We start from the raw sequence: 8417 nt of genomic DNA, 5'->3' as shown, positions 1-8417 counted from the left end.
GGAACAAATGTATTCTATTATTTACTGATTTCGTTATCTATGCACTTTGTGGCTTCTAGCATTCTTTCCGGCTTATTTGCTTGTGTTTATGTGCGCGCTTGTCAGCCCCTGCATAGAACGCGTGGATACCGATGAGTTTACGAGCATATGCATATGTGCATGTGGCTCATGCGGCGTTCAAGCTGAGCAGAAAACCGCGTTCTCTCCTTGATGCTGTTTCCACATTGTCTTTCTGTGCTCTAGATGCAATATCCAGCTATTTAGAAAACACAACTATCAATCATCTCAATTATTGCTGGCAAACTTCAAAGCGCTTTTGACTTGCTGCTCATTTTCTTTCTATTAGTAACACTCAAGTGGGCAGAAATACAAAAGAGCAGAAATTACAAAAAGACGTGCATCTGTGCGACTGTGGTGGGTTGAAAGTGACAAGAAATGTCTTCACTTTTAGGCTGAAAGGTTCAACATGGCATCTGTTCCTGCTGATTTTTTGTCAAATGTCACATGCGTCTGTTTATAATTCAAACTCATTGGATCTGTGCATGTTAATTATACATACATGACGGTGTGTGTGAGACAAAAGGATGCTCGGGGCAGAAACAGGCCAACGATCTTTGCTGTTCATGTTCAGGGTGCTAGTATATGTATATGCTAATGTATAACTCATTACATACCATTTGATGCTTTGTGTTTAATTAGGAATACCACACATGACACAGCAGCAGTTTACGTTAAAACTCAGACTCTAGTTCAGTCAAATTTAATAATTGTGATAGACATAAATGTAAATTTGATGTCTGCATTAGAAAGATCTCTTTATATCCGATGTCTGACTGTGTGGATAGTCATCTGTAAATATACTTTTATGTAAGAAGTACATCTCATTTTAATGCTGCTCACCTAGGACCGGGTCACGGGCCTGGAGCAAAGAAGCCCAAACCTCCCTCTCCTCAGCCACCTCGTCCTGCTCATTTGAGGGAATGCTGGGGCATTCCCAGGTGAGATGAGCGATGTAATCTCTCCAGCATGTGCTGGGTTTACCTGAGGACATGAATGCAAAATCCACAAGTGCAAAATAGTGTCGAAAATGAAAATGATTTTAAAGGGCAATACCAAGGAGCATAGACCAAAATGTCTCCGGATGCAGCTTAACAGAACTACATCCAATCTAAGTCACATAGTGTGACTGGAGCAGCGTGCAGACATGGCATGGCTATAAACCCGATGCAGTCTACCAAAGTAACACCAGGACGTCTATGCTTGTGTAGTTCCCAGACTTGGATTTAGACGAGTCCAGATGACTTGTATTATCTTTAAAATAGACTCTATATACACTGAATGAAATACCGTATTTAAAAAAAATCAACATTTCAGTTTACTGGTTTTTTACAAATTTGATCATCTTTTGCAGCAAAACCTACCGAGGCCACATCTTTGGACGTGGCACAGGAAATGGAAGCAAAATCACTGAAGATGCAGCTGGAAAAATTACAAAAGATGAAACGTGAATTCAAAGCAAAACACAGAACAAACTAATCAGCAGCAACCACACAGAACAACCGCATCCAGTCACACCAAACGACAGCAATCTTTGTTTGCTAAACAACAAGAGAATAAGCAATAAGCAGAAGACATTCCAGCAGAGCTACACCAGCGGGCTCCAAAACATATAAAATTACCATGAAAAAAAGTAAAATACCAAAAATGAACAAATAAAAAAAACATAGCGTTTTGCTGTTATATTAAGTTAGTTAAGAAGCCGAGTAGAGCAGAACCTCCTGACAAGAGTCTGAACAAAGTCATTGACCTGTTTGAATGTCACATGATCTGATTCACATCTTCTCAGTGGCCGCTGCAGCCGAGGTAAGTGGCTGTTAGAGGTGTCTGCCAACAAGCTTCACTTTGGAAAAGGGATTTATCAACAAAAGCATCCATGCACTGAAAGCTTTAACGTTACATATATCACAGAGGTGGCATTTACTGGGCTTTTCATCTAAAGTCTGCGTTTGTGAGCAGGCACATGGCAACAGTGGGAAGGAAAAACTCCCTTTTAACAGGAAAAACCCTTCAGGAGAACCAGGCTCAGGGAGGGGCGGGGCCATCAGCCAGGGAGACAGGACAGAAGAAGTGAGCCAGAATTCCCACTTCATGATTAATATTTACAGCTTCAAGATCACCAGCAAGTTATTGGGGATTTATCCTCTGTGGAAAAAAAGAAATTTTTCACCCAAATGTCTCAGATATTTCCACTGATTGTCCAAGAAACTAATTTTACTTTGAGTCACGCTGCTAGCAAACTAACCCACTGGCACAGCTACTGTCAAGCACATGAAAAACATCAGATATTATTCAGTTTTGATGGACGTTACTGTACCCGCAGCAGTCGTCCCAGAAAAAGAAGAAAAACATGATGTGATCAAGGGTCCATATTTACCGCTGAGACTTTTCAATTAGGCCTGTTTGAAGAGAGATTCTGTTTTCGGGTTCCCTCAGTTATCTGAGGCCTGTATTTAGTGGGGCCCCCTGCAATGTAATCCACCCACCCTTGTACACAATGAATTTAGCCTTGCATTCAGTTGTATTTGGCAGACGCTGCTTCCCAGCATGGAGGCACAAACAATCCGGATCCGCCGCATCACTCACCTCGTCTTCTGTCCTCTCCTTCCTCTCTGTGGTATTAAGTATCACTTGCCGCTACTCCAACGCTGTCAAACTCAATTTCAAAGTTTTTCATCTGCCAAATCCAGCTGCATTTTCCGGCTCACGTTGGTGATCACGCTGCGGTCGAGGGGGAAACGGAGCCAGAAAGAAGTCAGTGTGATTGGCGAATTTCAACGATGTCAGTGTAGCATTTCAAAGCCTGCTATCGTTCCCGAAAAACACAGCAGCTCCTGCTTTTTTGGCTGCCGCCGCACACGCGGGACTCAATAAAATTTCTTAATTAAGGGAATGCATCTCGAACACACAGAGCGCGCTTAGTTTCTGATGTATTTACTGAGATTAAACTTGTGGATTTAGATTTGTTTTCATACATTCTAATTTCCTGTCATCATCCATTCGTCACAAAGGGAAGCCGAGCCCGACCGAGTGCTTTCTTAACACTCTGGGAGTGAGTTTGTGTCAGTGCTCTGACTGGTCTTCAAATTTGCCACCACTGGAAAATGTAATATACTTGCCATGGCTGCTAATCAAAGCAAGCTGAGCGAGAAATATGTGTGTAATTTATGACATGTTAAATTTGGCTGGGGTACTTCCCTCACTCTATTCCTTTGCATCTCCACCCTGAAATAAATTTCCTTTGGGCAGAACAACACAGCGTGGCCTACAGATTTCTAACCATGGGAAACAGTGTTGTTGTAATGATAAGAATGCGTGAGGCACTTTAGGCCATATATTCCCCCCGCTTCTAACCACTGGGTGTTTATTTACCTTGGAGATGAATGCAGCGAGACTCCCTCTGGCCCCGGCCTGAGCTCGCCGTACTCGGGCTGTATCGCAGACCCGCTTTCTAAATACAGAAGAGCAAAACTGAAGCGGGCTACCTTTATTAAATATGCTTTATTGTGGTTGCTCGCTCTTCTGTTGCGGAGCCGTTCTCCCTCGATCCTTCGGCGTGCGTCTTTGCCAATGATAATTACAGTTATACATGCTCAAGTGGACGTGCATGCCTCATTGAAACCGATGAAATCAATATCTTAAATATGCTGTTTTTCCAAATGATGAAACATCTCATTGCATTAAAAAGCAGAGCAATTACACCACGCTCAATAGCACTTTAACAATATCTATTCGAGCTTTGCAAAACTAATAAGGAGCACGCCGTTAGAAGGAAAACATACTTTTGTTTGTTTTCTTTGATTTACCCATCGAAAGCTTTTCCACCTGTCGCGCTGTCGACGGCTTTCATCGACATTATATTTGGTTAAAAAAAATATATCTTGTCAGTTGGCAGCTTTTAAATGTAATGAAAGACACTAATGGGGCATTGTTTTTTAGAAAGATGGTGCTGTTGAAGCAGAGTTTCAGCTCTCAGGGATGCGGCCACTCGCTTACTGTCAGTACAATCTAAAATATTTGTTAACTGCCTTACCTTTCTCATAAATTGTTTATAAAGCCAAAATAAACAGAAAGATATCTGCTTGGTGTCTGAGCTTTAAACTGGATCTTGTGTGCTCACTTTAGAAAGTATATTTATGTATCTACAAACGTAGCTTTGCATGATTCACTGTTCAAAATAAACCTTCTTTGTCTTATACTGGAAGCTGGTACGGCCCCTTAGTCCTCACAGAGTCTCTGTAAGACAGCTTTCTTCTGATTGGTTGCCCCTCACAAACAGATGCTTTGAGCAGCAGGTGGGAGGGGCTTGTGTGGGTATTAGTGCTGTGGATTCTACAAATTCTGGTATTGATACTATCCTGAATAAATAAGAGGCCCGTATTGCCAATACTAATGCCGATACTTTTAACCTATAAAGCCAGCTGGTGTAATAGATCAGTGTGTCATGACTTTTGCGATCAATCATCATCGATTTGCAGATTCTGAGCACATCTTAAGGACCGCTGTGAGTTTTACTTTAAACAATAATAAACGCCTTTCTCACTATTTTGATTCTGGCTTCATTGGAGGCCTGGAATCTAAATGTACGTCTCTCTAAGCTGCTTTGGCTCAATTTCTGTTGTTTAAATGTGCTGTAGGCTATAAATAGTCAGACATTTTTCATAGAACATGTTTGAGGTATATTTCCCCCCAAAAAACATATTTAACACAATTCAATGGACCATATACTGAGGATAGAAAAGTATTGATCCTAGCACTAGCAGCAATCCAATACCAATACGAGCGATCGATCCACCCACCTCCAGTGGATACAGTCAAAGCTGTGTGTCAGAGACGGCTGTGTTAAGGATATCCACCCTCACTGACATCATAAAGAGCCACGACTAGAAAGGAACTCTTGAAACAGAACATTTAGAGCAGCCTGAAGCCTGAGACTTTAGTTTGACTACTTAAAAATGAAAAAAAAACAAAAAAAAACTGAAAAGAATAAAGATAAATAGAAAACAGACTCCAACAGACTCCATTATCTATAACGTTGGTCATGTTTAATGTGACCGCACATATAAGAGGGAAAATAACAGAGAAGAAGGACCTTAGGAGGACCTTCAAATAGAGAAATGCTGTGAAATCAGTATTTATATCGTATATATCTGTGTGAACTTGTGCGATACAAGAAAATAGTACCCCACTTCTGATGACTTGTAGATAAAATTCCACATAATTAGGTAGTAACTGAACAACAACACTTCTTCTATACACGTTTTCTTTTTGTGTTTTTCCATATTTCCATAGTTCTTAAATGAAGTGTAGAAATGTGGAGAGAATCATCACTGATTCTGCAGAAAGTATCCTTATATTACTGACTTGATGTGACAAATAGGTCAGTTGCAGTGGTGCAGATGCATAATGCACTTCAGTACAGTTTCAATAGACTGTCAAGGTTATGTATAGGTTATATATACAAAGATATGTGAGTGACCCTTAAAGAAGACTTACTGTACTCATTTTCAGAGCCTTTTCTTCACCCCTGCAGTCCAACATTGTGCAAATATATTATTATATATTATATATATTATTATATTATATATCATTTTGTGATTCACAATTCAAAATAATCCTTGTTGATCTCATCCTGGGCCTTGGCTCAGCTCTGTTGATTGGCTGCCCCTTGCAAACAGAAGGTTTGAACAGCATGTGGGTGGGGCGTCTGTGCTCGTGGTCTGGGCTGTATGCTACAATCTCTACATACGCATGCTCCGACCTCATTGGTTTAAACTATTATTTTATTATGCAAGCATGCAGCTTTGCAGCATTATGTACACATGACAGACACACATGCAGTGGAACCATATGAGGTCCTCTTTAAACATAATGAGAGGAGTATGTGTCCAAGAGATAACTGGTGAAAGTTAACAAAGGCTTACCAGCAAGGCGGGTATTACCAGGGTTGTTTCTCACCGAGTGACGTCACACATGGTTAAGCGCGCGTGTAAAGAGAAAGACAGACAATCCCTTCATGATACACGGTACAGGCCGAGGCTGTGCGAGCTCCATTTTAAGCGTATACCCACTCGAGTGTGTCGGCATGCATACAGTATTTGTGAGCATCTTGTGCGTTAAATGTGTGGGGTGTGATTGCTGCTCAGGCTCTGCGAGATAAACAGGACATGCTCCGAGGAGTGGGACGGCGGCCAGTGGACACAGCTGAGGAGGCAGCTGTGAGGAGGAGGAGGAGAAGTGGGAGGGGGAGTTGCAGAGTAGAGGGGAGGGGGGAGAAGAGAGAAAGAGGCAGGGAAGGAGGGAGAGCAGCAAACTGTGGAGGGCAAAGTGCCCTGACAGCCGCAGGGGTCGCAGAGTGGGACCTCTCCAGGCTTGACAGATGGACAGACAGGGCTATGCCCCACTGGCGGTCTCTGGCTCGTGATGCCAGCACAGACGTGCACCCGCAAGAGCGCACGCAAACATCTATGTAAGCATGAAGAAATGTCAAATGCTCACAGACAGAAAACACAGGACCGAGCCTGGGTACAGATGAATCCTTTCTGAGCCTATTTAGGAATTAACACCTCTCATTTGTTTTAAATCAGTCCGGGCCAGTGCCAAGGAATGCTCACCGAATGCTGTTGTAGGGATTTGTCAGAGGGGAGGGTGGGATAAAGGTGAATCAAGTCTAGAGATTTTATTTCTTCAATTCAGGACAGTGCCCAAACCTGCAGGGAGTAGCTGGGCATTGACTTGTTTGTAGATGAGCTAGCCTTTGCTTTTCGCCCACGTGGGACTCAAAGGACAGTACTGGCCAAGATTTGAGACGTGCAGTGAAGCTTGTGGAGGCAGGGAAGTGATGGAGGGAGAATTCAATCAGAGTTGACCATCTGCCAGATCGCTTGTAACGCCAAAGGTGTTATTCCTCCGCGCAGTATATCTAGAGCGGGTTGAGCGTGGCACACGTGGCAGGAATCTGACAGGTTTAACCTCAGCTGCACCATGACGTGCATGTTTTAGGAAATGTGATACAAACCCAGCACATTTTTACATATTTATGTTTCGCTGTTGCACCGTTTGGCTTGATGAGCAATTCTGGAGTCAATTATTTACAAAACGTGTAAATACGTACACCGTGCCTCTGCCTGAACTGCTAATCAACTCCAAAATTCCTATTAGTTCATTTTTCATTGTGAGCTTTCGCAGCTGGTTCTAATAGGTCGCAGACGTTACACACGGCGCTAAGGCCAGAATTATCGAAAGAATTATGTGAAAGTTTAGTTGTTCCAGAGATTTGGAGTTATACATGGCAATGTGATAAGATAAACAAGACTAAAAGGGTCCCGCGCTGCAAAGAGAGTTCACCATAGCTGGGGTATCTTTCCATTGTTTGGATTCACTTACAATAACACCGGCAATCAGGATAAGCGGTCACACAACATTGGTTATCAACTGGATAAGCCAACCCAGGGTTTCCCCTGCGTGTTTACGGATAAGAGGTGGAGCTGGCAGCATTTAACCGATCCTAATATTTGAAAAGTTTACTGGCAAGAGAACCGAAGAGTTTTAAAAACATGTAGCAGAAAGAAATGTGAACATGTCGAATATACAATACAGACTGAAAACAATGCAAAGAACGGCTGAGAGTGTGTGTGGGAGGAAAAGCACTGTACAGTAGATTCAGTAATAAAAGTACTGTGTGAATAGATGTGGGAATGTTTTAGTGAGTAAAAATGAAGAAGATCTACTATGTAAATAAAGTCTAGCATATATAAGAACAGGTTTTATCGGGTAGGCTGTGTGGCTGGCACAGCTGGACCCAGAAGCAGGCCTCAGAAACACGAGGAAATAAACTAAGATGGTGACGTTATTAAACTAAAACAAAGCACACACCATGAGAAATAAAGAAAGTAAATCACACAATCGACTTGAGGGGAAAACATACTGCAAGGGACACAACAAAGAACAAATGGAGACAATATAAACACACCAGGTAATTAGAGAGGTGGGAAACACCAGGAACGACAAACCTTGGAGTTGGACAAGCTGTGAAACCTCTGTAGGGTCCAGGTATCAGCTCATGCTACCAGTAGTGACTTTGATCCTACTGAAATGCAAAACTAGTGAAAAACCAGTCAGAAAAGATGCTTCTGGAAAAGATTGTTTTTGGGTGGATCTGAGAACGATAAAACCGAAGACACAAAAACGACAAAATGTTTTCTTTTATGTTGTTTCCTGTTTCTAAAATGTTTAAATGTTGCAAGGATCTCTGTTTGTGTTGTTTTTTATAATGTTGCATTTTTTTCTGAAGTGTTTTGTTCTGTTTTCTGTTTTGCTTTGATGTTGTTGTTTTTCTGAAATGTTTACATATTCGAGGT

General features: G+C 42.0%; 1 long non-coding RNA gene across 1 annotated transcript; it reads right to left on the bottom strand.

The window, feature by feature from the left end:
• Positions 1 to 2560: 2560 nt before the first annotated feature.
• On the bottom strand, positions 2561 to 6226 carry LOC120433064. The gene is made up of 3 exons (XR_005608290.1): positions 5982 to 6226; positions 3430 to 3508; positions 2561 to 2778 (listed from the first exon to the last, which is right to left on the bottom strand). It is a non-coding gene; the product is annotated as an uncharacterized LOC120433064 (long non-coding RNA).
• Between the last annotated feature and the right edge of the window lie 2191 nt (positions 6227 to 8417).

Source organism: Oreochromis aureus, linkage group 15 (genome assembly GCF_013358895.1).
Source record: "Oreochromis aureus strain Israel breed Guangdong linkage group 15, ZZ_aureus, whole genome shotgun sequence".
Taxonomy (NCBI): Eukaryota; Metazoa; Chordata; class Actinopteri; order Cichliformes; family Cichlidae; genus Oreochromis; species Oreochromis aureus.
This window is presented reverse-complemented; position numbering and strand designations above follow the sequence as displayed.